Here is a 15,126-nt window from a genome sequence, read left to right on the forward strand (position 1 = left end):
CTTGCTCTGCATAAAATTGAACAAAGCGGGGAAATTCACAGTAACCGCCCGAAACCAAAATCTGCGAGATGGAAATTACTGCCTATCCCTGACATGCAAAGTCTATCGACTCAATTTCTATAGGTTTCGATAGGGGTAGGTTTGTAATTTCACTCAAACGTGACATAACCGCCTCTCACCCGGATTCGTACATGGTGGGCGCCAAAACATAGTGTCTCATCGGCCGAAATCGACTCCCTGGCCGATTCATAGACGGTGGGCACCAAAACAAACTATCGTCGGCAAATATTCGATGTATGCGAGATGACTGTCCTATCCCTAACCAACTAATATTTTTGTGATGTAGGAAATTTTAAACAGGGGCTAAGTTTGTAAATTTCCTCACAGTTGAGACAAGCGCGCCCTGAAGACATGGTTCCCCCTTCCTCTCTCCCTCCATTTCCCCATTCATACTCCATGGGCGCCAAAACACCCTCTCCACCCCACCTCCTACGACCGTCTCGTCCGCCGTGCCCTGCCGCCACCGTCTACCCTCCTAGATCTGCTTCCATGCTGCCGACAACCATCGCTACCGCAGCACCGTCAAATTCTTAGCAGATGCATACACTGTGCCGCACCAGAGGCGGTACTCTTTCGTATCTGCTCAACTTATTTATCGCAGCAAGAAAATAGACCGCCACTGCTTTACTCTGATTTCTTGTCCATCACTTACTTGTTAGTTGAAAGCAAACATTGGTTGTGAAGTTGCCTTTGTCCGGTTTGCACCTTCAGATCCGCCATGGCACGCTCAACACTATACTCGCAATGCTTATGGTTTTCCCCTTTTATATTCAAATGACAGTAGACTAAATTTCAAAATTGGGTCAGTCGATTTTTGAGAGCTCGCCGGAGTTCGCCGGTGCGAAGTAAGGGGTACGGATGGGGAAGGTGGATGTGGGGGGCGGTGGTGGGGCCTCACCGAAGAAATCGACGCGGGTGGGCGGGTGGGGTGGCAGGAACATCGGTACAGTCGGGGGCGGGTTCGGCCGGGTGGTTCGGGTCGGCGTCCCGTGCGGTGTTCTGTATGGGAAGAATCAGAGACAAGGGAGAAGAAGGGTTAGGAGACGTAGGATCTTCATCCAACCGCCTGAAATGGTCGACTGACCCAAATGACAAAAGTCACGCGACTTGCATGCAAACATGCCTTTATATTCAGTACCATCATCGTAGCTGCTTAGCACTGCTCCTGAATCCATCAAGCTAAACAACGTGCCACTCATAATTCTAAACTTGTTGCTCAAATACGAATATGATATGATGCTGATATTACTAAAACAGATAACGTTTAATTGGTCAGCTAATGTTCCTACTTTAGTTCTGAAAAGCACGTGCACCACATATAGAGAGAGACAACGGGGAGTTGCATTCTTAATGTGCTCTGGTTCATCATGTGTGGGCACTGCGCAACAAACATTTTATTATTCAAAATCTACTTGCTCTTCTTTAGCATGTTCCTCTTCTGTTCTTCTTTAATAAGTACTCTCTCCGTTCCTAAATACAAGTCTTTGTATAGATTCCACCATGGACTACATATGGAGCAAAATGAGTGAATCTACACTCTAAAATGTATCTGTATACATATGTATGTGATCCATAGTGGGAAATCTCTACAAAGTCTTATATTTTGGAATAGAGGGAGTATGATAGTAGTATAGTATGTTCCTTGTAGTGAAGATGAGCAGGGACATTTGCGGTGTAGAGGTCTATATGGTCAGTTGTGATGGACACTTTGAACTCTTCGGGCCTCTTTGATTCTTAGGATTTTGTAAACATAGGAATAGAAATTGTAGTGGCCTGCCCACTTGAATCCTATAAGATTAGCAAGGAAATGCGGGGAGTTGTGTCGCCTTTGAGAGTTACACTGATATTAGCCGTTTCGCACCTTCAGTTGAAGAGAGCTGGTATCCAAAGCCTTTCTAGCTGTACCGGCAATACTAGCACATATATTCCAGCAAGTTCCACTTTGCTGATTTTACTCCTGATGCTTACGGTTTTCCCGTTATATTTGCACTATGATCTGTGTAGCTGCTTTGTGTCGCACTAGCAGCAGTCCACTCTTGAAGCTAAATAACATACTAATCATAAGTCCAAAGCTTACTTCTTCAAATACGAATTGTGATATGATACTGATATTAGTTAACAAACGCACATTTAATTGGTCAGGTAATGCTCCCACTTGATTTTCCAAATGAATGTGGCCACATATAGAGAGACATCATGGAATTGCATTTGTTTGGGCGCTGTGATTCATCATGAGTGGGCAACCAACATTGTATGCAATGAAGTGGAACCTCAAGAATATGCTTCCTCTTCTGTTCTTTAACATGTTCCTCTTTTGTTATTCTGTATTTAGTACGTACGGTATGTTCCTTGTCGGGAAGGGGAATAGGGACATCTGCAGTCGACAGCTCTATTGGGCCGGTTCTGCTAAATGATTCCGCACTTCGAGTTAGTCTGCCATAATACCTCGGAAATGGTGGGAGCCGCGCGGTATTTGATAGACTAAACTGATAGTAACAGTTGTGCGCCTTCAGATGAATAGAGCTGCCCTATAGGTGATCAATAGGCTGCATATTAGTAGCAGCAAAACCCTATGTTTTCTAGCCATTTCTGCTTTCCCAATTTATTTATGGTAGTTATGGTTGAGGGAGTCCTGGACTAAGGGGTCCTCGGGCGCCCGGCCTGTTAGCCATGGGCCGGACTGTTGGGCTGTGAAGATACAAAGACCGAAGACTCTACCTATGTCCGGATAAGGGGCTCTCCTTGGTGTGGAAGGCAAGCTTGGCGACCAAATATGAAGATTTCCTTTTTCTGTAACCGACTTTGTGTAACCCTAGATCCCCCCAGTGCCTATATAAACCGGAGGGCTAGGTCCGTAGATAGGCAATCATAATCATAGTCATACAGGCTAGACTCCTAGGGTTTAGCCATTACGATCTCATGGTAGATCAACTCTTGTAATACTCATATTCATCAAGATCAATCAAGCCAGAAGTGGGGTATTACCTCCATAGAGAGGGCCCGAACCTAGGTAAACATTGTGTCCCCTGTCTCCTGTTACCATCGACCTTAGACGCAAAGTTCAGGACCCCCTACCTGAGATCCGCTGGTTTTGACACCGACATTGCTGCTTTCATTGGGAGTTCCACTGTGCCGTTGTCAAAAGGGTTGATGGCTCGCCTTGTCGTCAAAGAAAATATCACCTCCGAAGGAGCCCTGGCCTCATGCCAAACCCTTCGGCTGGGCGGCTTCGTCATGACCGCCCGTTCGGCCCTTAAGCCAACGATGAACTCTCAAGTCATCGAGAATCGTCTCCGCGTTGATTCCGAGTACTCCAAACGGATGGATCCAACGGAGTTATCGTCTTTAAACAAACTCCTTGATCGCATTGCCGCCTTGGGGGTCGCTATAGACTATGATCGGATTGGGATTAAACCCGACCAGAGAGAAATTAAAACTCCGCCGATCACCCACCAGATAGCGGTAGTCGAGGAGCAAGACAACTCTTCCTCTATGTTGAGGACGAACTATGTTCGGATCTCTGATCCCGAAGAGCCGGACACCTACCGGCAGAAAGACACGCCTTGTCCTCCGAACATAGAATCGGATGATAAGCTCAAAAAATCAGTTGATATCCTGGAGCCCGGACTACTAAGTCCGGAAGATCTTCAGACTCCGGATCCAAAATTGGGTTAGGGTTCGGATTTAAATCCACCCACCCACCCAGACATAAGCGCTCTCTTGAGCATACAACAGCAGTCTCAGGAAACGGTCCACCACTTCTGGGCCAGATTCCTCCTCGTCAAAAACAAGATTAAAGATTGCCGCGATGAAGATGCGATCTCAGCGTTTCGAAACAATTGCATGGATGAGGGAATCCTCAATGCCATCAACCGCCGTCACATATTACACTTCACTGACTTGCCAACTATCGTACAAAAGTACAGTGCAATGGAAAGCGCCTGGAAAACTCAGGCAGCCCATTGGGAACCATCGGTCCCCACTCAACCCCTCGTTCAGGCGAAAAGGGCGCACCCTCATGGCACGCCCATACCAATAGTAAAGAAATATAAGCACGTTACGAGTCATCGAACCGTTCTGGAAAGATGGCTCGATGGGCCATGCAAAATACACACAACATCGGATAACATACCAACCCACAGCCTTAGAGCATGTTGGATACTCCGGCAAGTGGACAAGAGCGGTGAGGATATCCTCACCAGTAATACCCCAGAACAACACCCAAAAGACGACGGCCTCAAAGTATTGATGGCCTTCGAGACATTCGCTTCAAACCATAGGCGCAAAAGGGCACTCCATGAACTCGTCGAAGTCTGCCAAATCGCAGAAATAAACTCCTGGAATGACACGGCTATAACTTTCAATGCCGGTGACGAGCCAAAATACAGGACAGTCCGAGCACCAGCCGCCTTGTCCTCAACCCAATCGTGGACAGCTTTCGGCTCACCAAGGTTCTCATGGACGACTGCAGCGGACTAAACCTCATCTATGAGGATACACTCCACAAAATGGAAATAGACAGGAGCCGCATCGAGCAAAGTAACACGACCTTCCGAGGAATCATTCCCAGTCGGGAGGTATGGTGTGTGGGAAAAAATCACACTTGACGTGGTATTCGTCATGCCGGAGAATTATCGATCCGAAGAGATAACCTTCCAAGTGGCCCCTTTCAACAGCGGATATCACGCCCTCTTGGGGCGAGATGCATTTACACGCTTCCAAGTTGTACCTCATTACGGATACATGAAGCTTAAGATGCCTGGTCCCAATGGCATAATCACACTCGCCAGTGATCCGGACATAGCACTCTGCACCGAAAATAAAACCACATCTCTGACCCTCGAGGCATTATCTGAAGCCCTCGCGGCCGAAGAATTAACAGCACTGTGCTCCACGGTGGACAGGGACGATGTGATCCTAGACAAACGACCCAAATCCACCTCCTTCAAACCGGCAGAAGAAATAGTCAAATTCCAAGTCCATCCAACGGACCCCAAGAAGACAGCGTCTATTGGAGCACAACTAGACCCAACGGTTGACGCCGCACTACGAGAGTTCCTGCACGAGAACTGCGATATATTCGCCTGGCACCCTTCTGATATGCCAGGAATCCCACGCAAGTTGGCTGAACACAGCCTCAATATATTGAAGGGATATAAACCGGTCAAGCAAACACTGCGAATCTTTTCCGAACCCAAACGTCAAGCTACGGGGGAGGAGCTAGCCAAACTAATCGAGGCCGGATTCATTAGAGAAATAAAACACCCGGACTGGTTGGCAAACCTGGTGATGGTGCCAAAGAAAGACAAATCATGGCGCCTGTGCATCGATTTCAAAGACCTCAATAAGGCTTGCCCCAAGGATCCCTTCCCCCTCCCTCGCATCGACCAGATCATTGATGCTACCACAGGACACGACTCATTGTGCTTCCTTGACACATATTCCGGATACCATCAAATTAAAATGAAGGAGTCCGATCAAGCCGCAATAGCATTCATTACCCCATATGGGCCATTCTACTTCAACACCATGCCCTTCGGGCTCAAAAACGCCGGCGCCACCTACCAACGCATGATTCACACATGCCTGGAGAAATAGATCGGCAAGACAATTGAAGCATATGTGGACGACGTCACCATCAAAACTAGACACGTTGAAACACTCATAGACGATTTGCATCTCACATTCGACAACCTCCGTGCATATGACATCAAGCTCAATCCAGAAAAGTGCGTTTTCGGTGTCCCCGCGGGAAAACTACTGGGCTTCATCGTTTCCAATAGAGGAATTGAAGCAAATCCGGCCAAAATCCGAGGTTTTTCACAATTGGCTATGCCAACGGACCTTAAACAGGTCCAAAAACTCGCTGGTTGCATGGCAGCTTCAAGCCGCTTTATCTCCAGACTGGGAGAAAAGGCATTGCCACTCTATCGCCTTCTATGGTGCACCAATCATTTTGAGTGGACGGATGCGGCAACGGCCGGACTAGAAGAAATAAAAACCCTTCTAGCAAGCAACCCAATCCTGGCCGCGCCTAATGTCGGCGAACCTATGTTATCATACATAGCAGCAACACACTAGGTGGTGAGCGTCGTGCTCGTCGTCGAGCGAGAGCAGGACGGACACAAATTCCCGTTTCAGAAGCCGGTATACTACGTATCCACCGTCCTCACACCATGCAAATCCCGGTACCCTCATTATAAAAAGATAGCATACGCAGTCTTCATGGCATCCCGAAAGCTACGACACTACTTCCAGGAGTGTTCGATCACAGTGGCCTCTGAAGTACCACTCAATGACATAATAAACAACCGCGTTGCCACGGGCCGGATTGCCAAATGGGCCATTGAGCTCCTTCCATTTGACATAACATACAAACCGCGTCGAGCCATTAAATCCCAAGTACTGGATGACTTCGTCGCCGAATGGACAGAGGCCGAACTCCCTAAAGAGTACGACACATATTCCAACTGGGTTATGTATTTTGATGGTTCCAAAATGCTGGCAGGGCTAGGAGAGGGCATTCTTTTAACGCCCCCCACCGGAGACGTCGTCTAATACGTACTCCAAATATTATACACAGACTCCAACAACGCAGCCGAATATGAGGCCTTATTGCATGGCCTTCGGATGGCCGTCTCCATGGGAATACAATGCCTGGAAGTGCACGGAGACTCAAACCTCGCAATATCACAAATAAATGGAGACTTCGATGCCAAAGATCCGAATATGGCAGCATATCGTAATGTCGTCCTAAAAATATCGGCCCGGTTCGAGGGGCTGGAGTTTCATCACATGGCCCGAGAAAGTAATCAAGCGACGGACGTACTTTCTCGCATCGGTGCCAAGCGCGACCCCGTCCCACCTAACATCTTTCTAGAAAAGCTTTTTAAGCCATCCGTGGTGTGGCAAGGGGAGAGCGGCAACACCAGTCCGGATCCGCACACAACCCCAGATTCCGAACACACCAAATCATCGGGGGCTCAGCCACTGAAATAACACCGTCAGCCCATCTCATTATGGCAGTCATTGCCCCATGGACCGAACCCTTCTTGGCCTACCTCAATAGGAAGGAACTCCCTGAGGATCAGAACGAGGCCTGCCGCATTGTCCGGTGTTCGAAGGCCTACAAGGTTCACGACGGAGAGCTCTACAAGAAAAGCGCGACTAGAGTACTTCAAAGATGTATCTCCGAGGAAGAGGGGCGGTAGCTCCTGGCTGAAATTCACGCCGGTCTCGGCGGGCACCACGCCGCAGCTCAGGCCCTTGTTAGCAAGGCCTTCCGTACAAGTTTTTATTGGTCGACAGCCCGAGCAGATGCACAGGACCTTGTTCAATGTTACGTCGGATGCCAACTCTTTGCCAACCAAAGCCATATGCCGCCCACCGCCTTACAAACAATCCCAATCACTTGGCCTTTCGCGGTCTGGGGGCTCGATATGGTCGGACCCCTTAAAGGAGGAAGCCATAAGAAAAAGTATCTATTGGTCATGGTGGATAAATTCACCAAGTGGATAGAGGCCAAACGAGTTAAAACGGCCGAGTCCGGGCCGGTGAGAGAATTCATATCCGGTGTTGTACATTGTTATGGCGTTCCACACTGCATCATCACTGATAACGACTCTAATTTCACAGACGATGAGGTGAAAACCCGGTGCGCTAATCTGGGCATCAAACTCGATTACGCCTATGTCTATCATCCATAAACAAACGATCGAGTCGAATGAGCCAATGGTCTTATTATGAGCGGCATCAAGCCTAGAATAGTGCGGTCTTTGAAAGAATCAGACAAGCACTGGGTTGAGGAGCTCGACTCCGTACTCTGGGGGTTGCGGGCCACGCCCAATCGTACTACCGGATATACACCTTTCTTCATGGTGTACGGCGCAGAGGCAGTGTTACCCTGCGACATTATTCATGACTCACCTCGAGTGCGCATGTACGAAGAGAGCGAGGCCGATCTTGATCAACACGACAGCTTAGATGCCCTGGAGGAGGAGCGCAACATCGCAAAAGCCCGTTCCGCATTTTATCAACAGCAGGCTCGCAGGTATCAAAGCAGAGAAGTGCGGGCCAAGACTTATAATGTTGGTGAACTCGTTCTACGCCTGCAGGAGAAGAAAAATAACAAGATCAAGCCCAAGTGGGGGGTCCCTTCATCATTGACGAAGTTCTCACCGGAGGAGCGTACCACTTGCGTGATGCGTCAGAAAATCGCTGGCCAGACACCGACGATTCTATGCCTAGCGCCGAACCCTGTGTTCGTCTCCTTCCTCCTGTTGTTTCCATTATTTTTTCTCTCTTTTCGTTTTTTCTCTTTAGATTTAAAGCTTTCGTGCGGCTAGACCGTACACCCCTGACGCATACATCTTTAAATATGTACGTCCATTACACCTGGGGGCTTCTTGGACAGTAGTTTGCTATTATTATTTTCCGAGCATTAAGCTCATCACATATGTGTCCTTTCCCATATGTACCTTTTCTTTGCCATTATATGCATCGATATGACTTAAGTTTTGGCCAAGCTGGGTTGTCTGGCTCCTAAGCTTATGCCCTACGTTCCCGTTAATTCGGCTAGGGCATAAAGGGAGCACCTCTGCAATTGTTACTGTCGGGTCATCTGAATGTGTACCTCAGACTGGGTGAAGCCGAAAGCTAGCGTTCTTAAGGGAATATTCGTTCGGTGAATTAAAGATGTTTCCGCATTCACTCCATCATGAACCCCCAGTAGTTACATATACTATGATTTTTTCAATCACAGTTCGGACATGCACATGAAACATATGCACACCCAGGGAAAGGAACCCTTAACGGAACTATTCTCTCCGGAAGATGTTTCTTACATAATGTAATATAACATAACTAGTTGGATACAACTTGTCTGTTTAAGCAACTATGACCCCTACGCCTGGTTTCCACGCATACCCCAGTCTATTTTACCGCTCAGGTATTCGGAAACACTCCGCACCTTAGGGTCCAGAGGTCGAAGCAAAAAGGTCTTCCATGACAATCGTTTTACAATTCAGCTAGATTTACATACGTCAAGAAAGGTACATAGTCATTTGGACTCAGAAATTTCCTCCTCTATACCGTCCAGCAGGCTGTCTAGCTTACAATCCTGCTGGGAATACTTGGCGACTATTTCTACTTGGTCATATACCAAATTAATTGGAACTTCTTTTCCATCCGACCCTAGAGGTCCGACCCGAGCCATATGATTCGGATTAAGCTTGGTATACCATGTTTTCACCATGGCCCAGGCTTCTCATGCACCTTCCCGGCAAGCCGATATCTTCCACAATCGAAAGCGCCGCCGCGCTCCCTTGAAAAGTTGTATAAGCTCCTCCATCTTTCCTGGAGAGGAGGCGAATGGACATAAGGCCTTGGCAACACTTCGCATTGCCTGCCGAGCCTGCTCGTCCACTAGCGACAACTCTTGTAGAAGATCGCCCGAGAATCTGGACATCTCCTCTTCGGGACGACCGGCCAGCATACCTGCAGACATAACTCTGTCAGTCTCCCCCACCTCCGAGTTATTCGAAGGTAAGTTCAACCACATACTAAATATGCCGCCTCGCAGCCTTTTATTCTCCTTTATGGAGTCAGCTAGCTGGGCCCGTACATCTTTTAGTTCCTCGCCCAATCGGGTATTTGAATCATGGAGCTTGTTTTTCTCCATCAAGACTTTTGTGAGCAGACGCTCGCCCGCGGCTAGCAGTTTCTTGGCTTCTCGTTGTCCACCTTGGGCAGCTTTCAGTTGTTCTTGCAGTTGATCTAGTGATCCTAATAAGAGGTGAGCAGCCGTGTTAGCATTATTGGTATACCATTATGTTTTCTCGATGGAGGGGAACATTACCAGGAGTCGCCTTCTTGGATTTCTCCAGTTCAGCACGGGTAGCAGTTAGTTGCGTTTGACACTTTTCTAGCTCTTGGGCTAGCGGGCCGTTCTTCTCCGTAAGAACCTGGTTATGCAACGATACTTAAATCAGTTGTACCAACTGCTTCAAGTCTCGGGGGCTACTGGCATATGGTTATCACATTCGGACAAAGTAAACTTACCCGCACATCTTTTATATGCTGCTTTGTGGCTCTGTTAAGCCCATCTCGAGCAGCTCGGATGTATGCATCAGACGAGCTGAAAGCGTTAAATGCCTCTTCTGAAAAGTCGGGGTCTTGTAAAATGGCCCTTCAGCGCCGATGATTCATGGCGCTCTCCACTTCCAAGCTAGTGACGGATACATCATCCGAATCCTCAGCTGGAGGACAGTCCGACGTTACCCCCGTATCATCCCCCGTCTTTACGGCAGGGTCTGGATCCTGGCTGTGGGAAGTATGACCGGCCGTACCCTCAGATATAGTCCGGCACACTCTTTTCCTGATACAGGATAAACAGAAAGGTCACAGTTGGATGTGACTGCCAAGGTGCATATTTGCAAATCCATACCTCTTTGATGAAGGCTCAGTCGTATCTTCGTTTGCCTTCCTCTTCGTAGGCTTGTCCGGCGTGGGGGCCGCTCTCTTTGGAGATACCCCTGGGGCAGCATGGCGTGCCGAACGCCTCCCCTTTTGAGCACAGGACAGTGCGGTGGGTGAGGCAGTATGAAAAAACTCTTTCGGATGAAATATCTCCTGATTACTTATGTGTGAAGTAGGGAGAAGGCCGGGGTAATCGGTGGTGATATCCACCTCTGTGTTGTCCTAGCTCACCTGGTAAAAAACCGTCCTCGAGCACCACGAATATATCCAGATCCTCCTCGAATCCGGGATCAAGGTCCCGATTGTGGCCCTCGGGCTGTGGGGCGGGGTTGTGAAGCCCTTCAGAAATCTTTCGCCAGTGCTGTTATAAACGGACGAGTTAATACTCATTAAAAGTAGCTCAGGGAGTGGAGGGAGTAGAACAGAGGAGTTGGGACTTACCCAGCTGGGTGGACTGTACATGGAAAATCCATCTCTGTGCTTGATACGTAGAAATTCCTCTTCTTCCCCTTTGAACAGTTCGGCCAATATTTTTGCCAAAGCAGCGGCGGTATCCGGACCCTTCCGGCTGCAGTGGGAGGCATCATCTTCCCCGTTGTAGTGCCACATGGGGAAACATCTGTACTGGAGTGGCTGAACCCCCCGTACTATGGAAGTCGCCATTACTTCGACTATTGATAATCCAGACTGAGCGAGTGTCCTTATCTTGCTCATGAGTTGACGAACTTTCGCACTATCTTCCTCCTCGAGGCTCCGAGGGCGCTAGCTGTGGCATTTCTTCAAAGGGGTGCTTGTGAATTCGGGAAGCCCCCTTCAAACTGGGTCTGGAAGTGTGACGTCCTCAATATACAACCATTCGGAGGGCCACTCTTCGGATGCCTTCTTTGGTGTGCCGGACAGATATCCGGTCTCGGCGATACGCTATATTTCGGCTCCGCCCACTTCAAATATTGACCCCTTATGGTTGCGCGGGAAAAGACAGAATAGGTTTCTCCACAATTCAAAGTGGGCCTCACAACCCAGGAACAGCTCACAAAGAGCAACGTAACCCGCGATATGCATGATGGAGGCAGGAGTAAAGTTGTGCAGTTGGAGGCCATAGTACTCCGGAAGCCCTCGGAGGAATGGATGAATTGGAAATCCGACACCTCTTAGCAGATAAGGGACGAAGCATACTCATTCCCCCTAGATGGATTGGGGAAATTTTCAGCTTGAACCCCACCATTGAAGGAGGTCAATCCTGCTCGGACAGAGACTAAATCTGCGGGGGGGAGGAATCCCTGTGTTTGCAGCTTCACCAGCTAACTGTGGGATACAGAACATCTCTTCCATTCACCTTTTTCATGGACGCAGAGGTGGGATGAAGAGCTGGGAGCGTCGGCCATGTTGGAATGGAATTTTCTAGCGCGCTCAGAGGATATTTCCGGATGGTGCTGAATGGATCTAAGATCCAATCTCTTTAAATAGACGCTCCTCCTTACATGGCCGGGGTGTTATGCGTAAAAACACCCTGAACCCTCGCCTTCGCTCGACACGTGGAAACTGAAGTTGCTGATACACAAAAGCCGAGGGGTGCGACATTAAATGGGAGGCCGAATACATCACTCTGAAGTCATCGGAGGAGGAACCCGCCTTGCAATGCCGAAGACAATCTGCGCGCCGAACACCTCGTCATTGAAGTCTAGTTCAGGGGCTACTAAGGGAGTCCTGGACTAAGGGGTCCTCGAGCGTCCGACCTGTTAGCCATGGGCCGGACTATTGGGCTGTGAAGATACAAAGACCGAGACTCTACCCGTGTCCGGATAAAGGGCTCTCTTTGGCGTGGAAGGCAAGCTTGGCGACCAAATATGAATATTTCCTTTTTCTGTAACCGACTTTGTGTAACCCTAGATCCGCCCGGTGCCTATATAAACCGGAGGGCTAGGTCCGTAGATAGGCAATCATAATCATAGTCATACAGGCTAGACTCCTAGGGTTTAGCCATTATGATCCCGTGGTAGATCAACTCTTGTAATACTCATATTCATCAAGATCAATCAAGTAGGAAGTAGGGTATTACCTCCGTAGAGAGGGCCCGAACCTGGGTAAACATTGTGTCCCCTGTCTCCTATTACCATCGACCTTAGACGCACAGTTCGGGACCCCCTACCCGAGATCCGCCAGTTTTGACACCGACAATGGTGTACCCCTATTATCTACACTACGATCTGCCTACTAGCTCTGCGCTCTCGTTATCATGGTTTGGCAATAAACTTTCTATGCGGTATATTATGAACCTATCATCTGCCAACTATCCTTACATCTGGGGGGCCCAACAGGGAGCCTATTTTTTTTGTAGTTGTGCCAGATTATATTAATCTAGTCACCATATTACAGCACACATGGGCTCTCTCGTGAGAATTCAGTGATAGCACACAAGGGTTTATAGGGAGCCTCTATTATATTACAATATCCTCCGCATTACGAAGATAATCTCACTACTATTTGTGTTTTCATTTTTTACAGATATTGTACATAATCACAATGAATATAAGAATGCGGACATCGGGAGAATATTGAGGAACAGTTCAATGGGTAACAAACTTGGCATCAAGGGATTGAGGTCCATTGTGGATGCAATGAAATCCACATGCTCCCGGCCTATACATTTGTATTCAGAATATGATCCTAATGACTATTCTGAGCTCAAGGAGTCAAAGGCAGATGGCCTATCCTGTTCGCCCAATAAGGTGCCTGTTTTAATTTGTCAAGGTTTTATTGGTTGCACATATCTAGCATAAGGTGTCTTTCATTTCTTTTGCTTCGTTGCACCGCCATCTGCTTAGTTTACTCACGATATATGTGAAGATGACATGCCCATCCATTATCAACACCTATTCCATTTGTTGTCATACCATGTTTTTCCATTCAAATGTTGTTCTTGTGTTTCAGACATCCAAAAGGAAGAGGGTGATTGCAGAACCTAAAGGAGTACAAGCAAAGTCCTTGAAAAAGGTGGTGCTATCGGAGAAATCACATAGCACCCGACGTAAATTGGCGATAGAACCAGCGCCGCAAAACCTAGGATATCGCAACTATGTTGGTAGCTGCTTTGCTCTTGTGAATACCTATTGTCCTATCGATGTCCTTACATTCATACCTGGTGGATTATGTGACATCATTGTGCATTGTAGCTTACTTATCCGCTGTTCGCTCCAAATTATCAAATCTATATTAATGCTTAAATTAATGTAGAATAAACCCAATGTTTATGAAGAAATTTAGTTCTGCATTGTTCTTGTAAGTATATGTTGTCCTTCATCAATGTACTTATATTTCTCAGCTAGTCCTTCATGAACACTTTGCAACTTATTTTCCCTTGTCCTCCATTTTTATACACATCATATCTACATCTACTCTTGCCAAAATATTGAATAAAACCAATGTTACTGAAAGAAGTTTAGCTCTGCATTGCTCTTGTCAGTGCCTTTTGCCTGTATGTTGTATTTACATTTGTACTCTGCATCTTAAGTTAAATAATCGTCATTTGTTCCTATATTTTCACATCTATATTTACTCTTAACAAAATGTAGAGTAAAGGCAATGCTCTTGAAGAAGAGTGTGCGGTAAAGTTCTTGAATTGCACCCCCCCATCAATATGGACAAGGGCTTTATAGAGCCTGTCTTCACTACTAATGTAAGTTTCTCCTCCTCGAGCCTTCAAACTATGAACAATGGTCTGCACAATGCCATTTCCTGCCGTCTTAACTATAAACAATGCCTATTATGTTAATGTTATTTTAAACCGTGTCTCTTTATTTCTGACAAAGAGATGAGATGAATTGACAATGCTGATGCTTATACGTGCAAAACCTATTATCTACCTACTTGTTTCTCTTTCAGGGTGACAACACTACTGCTAGGAAGAACTACCATAATGATAGTGAGACGAACCCATTGTTTGTCCTTCTAACACATATTCCAGAGGAGAAGGCAACACATCTTGAGGGTAGGGATACAACCACGAAGTCACATCTTGATGTAGTGTCAAACTTACTCAGTGACACAAGCTCGATGAGGTCGCCGCCTAGATCTGTTTGACTTCTTCAGTCTGAAATTCAAGCGAAAATACATGCTTCCGCTCAAATCCGACTGGAACTCCAATCTCTATGTAAGATTAACCGTAAGTACAGGACGTTTATTGATGCTATGAAGCTTAAGTTGGTGGATAAGAGCGCCAAAGAAGCGCAGTCTCATCAAGTTGCTAAGTTGCTTGCGCTGCAGTTCCTGGGCCGGGCTAACCTTTCTTAACTGTTTTGAAGTGTTGTCGGTTATGTCTGTTATTTTGTCCGCCTGTTAACTTCCACTAGTGGCGACCTACCTAATTTATGTAATCTGATGTCTGGTTGCCCTTTATTATCACTGGTGGCGAACTTTGATGCCGAGGGGATGTAATATGTTGTAATTTCTTTGTTGTATAGTCTATGTTTATTCTTTGTCACGATGTTGTAATTTATTTGTTGTTTCTGCTGTTGTTGCTCTGAGAAAAGGTCGTAATATTCAATCGATGCACAATGAGCCAATAGGTTAGGTTTATAAAATAACAATTTC

The sequence above is a fragment of the Triticum urartu genome, chromosome 5 (genome assembly GCF_003073215.2).
Source record: "Triticum urartu cultivar G1812 chromosome 5, Tu2.1, whole genome shotgun sequence".
Lineage (NCBI taxonomy): Eukaryota > Viridiplantae > Streptophyta > Magnoliopsida > Poales > Poaceae > Triticum > Triticum urartu.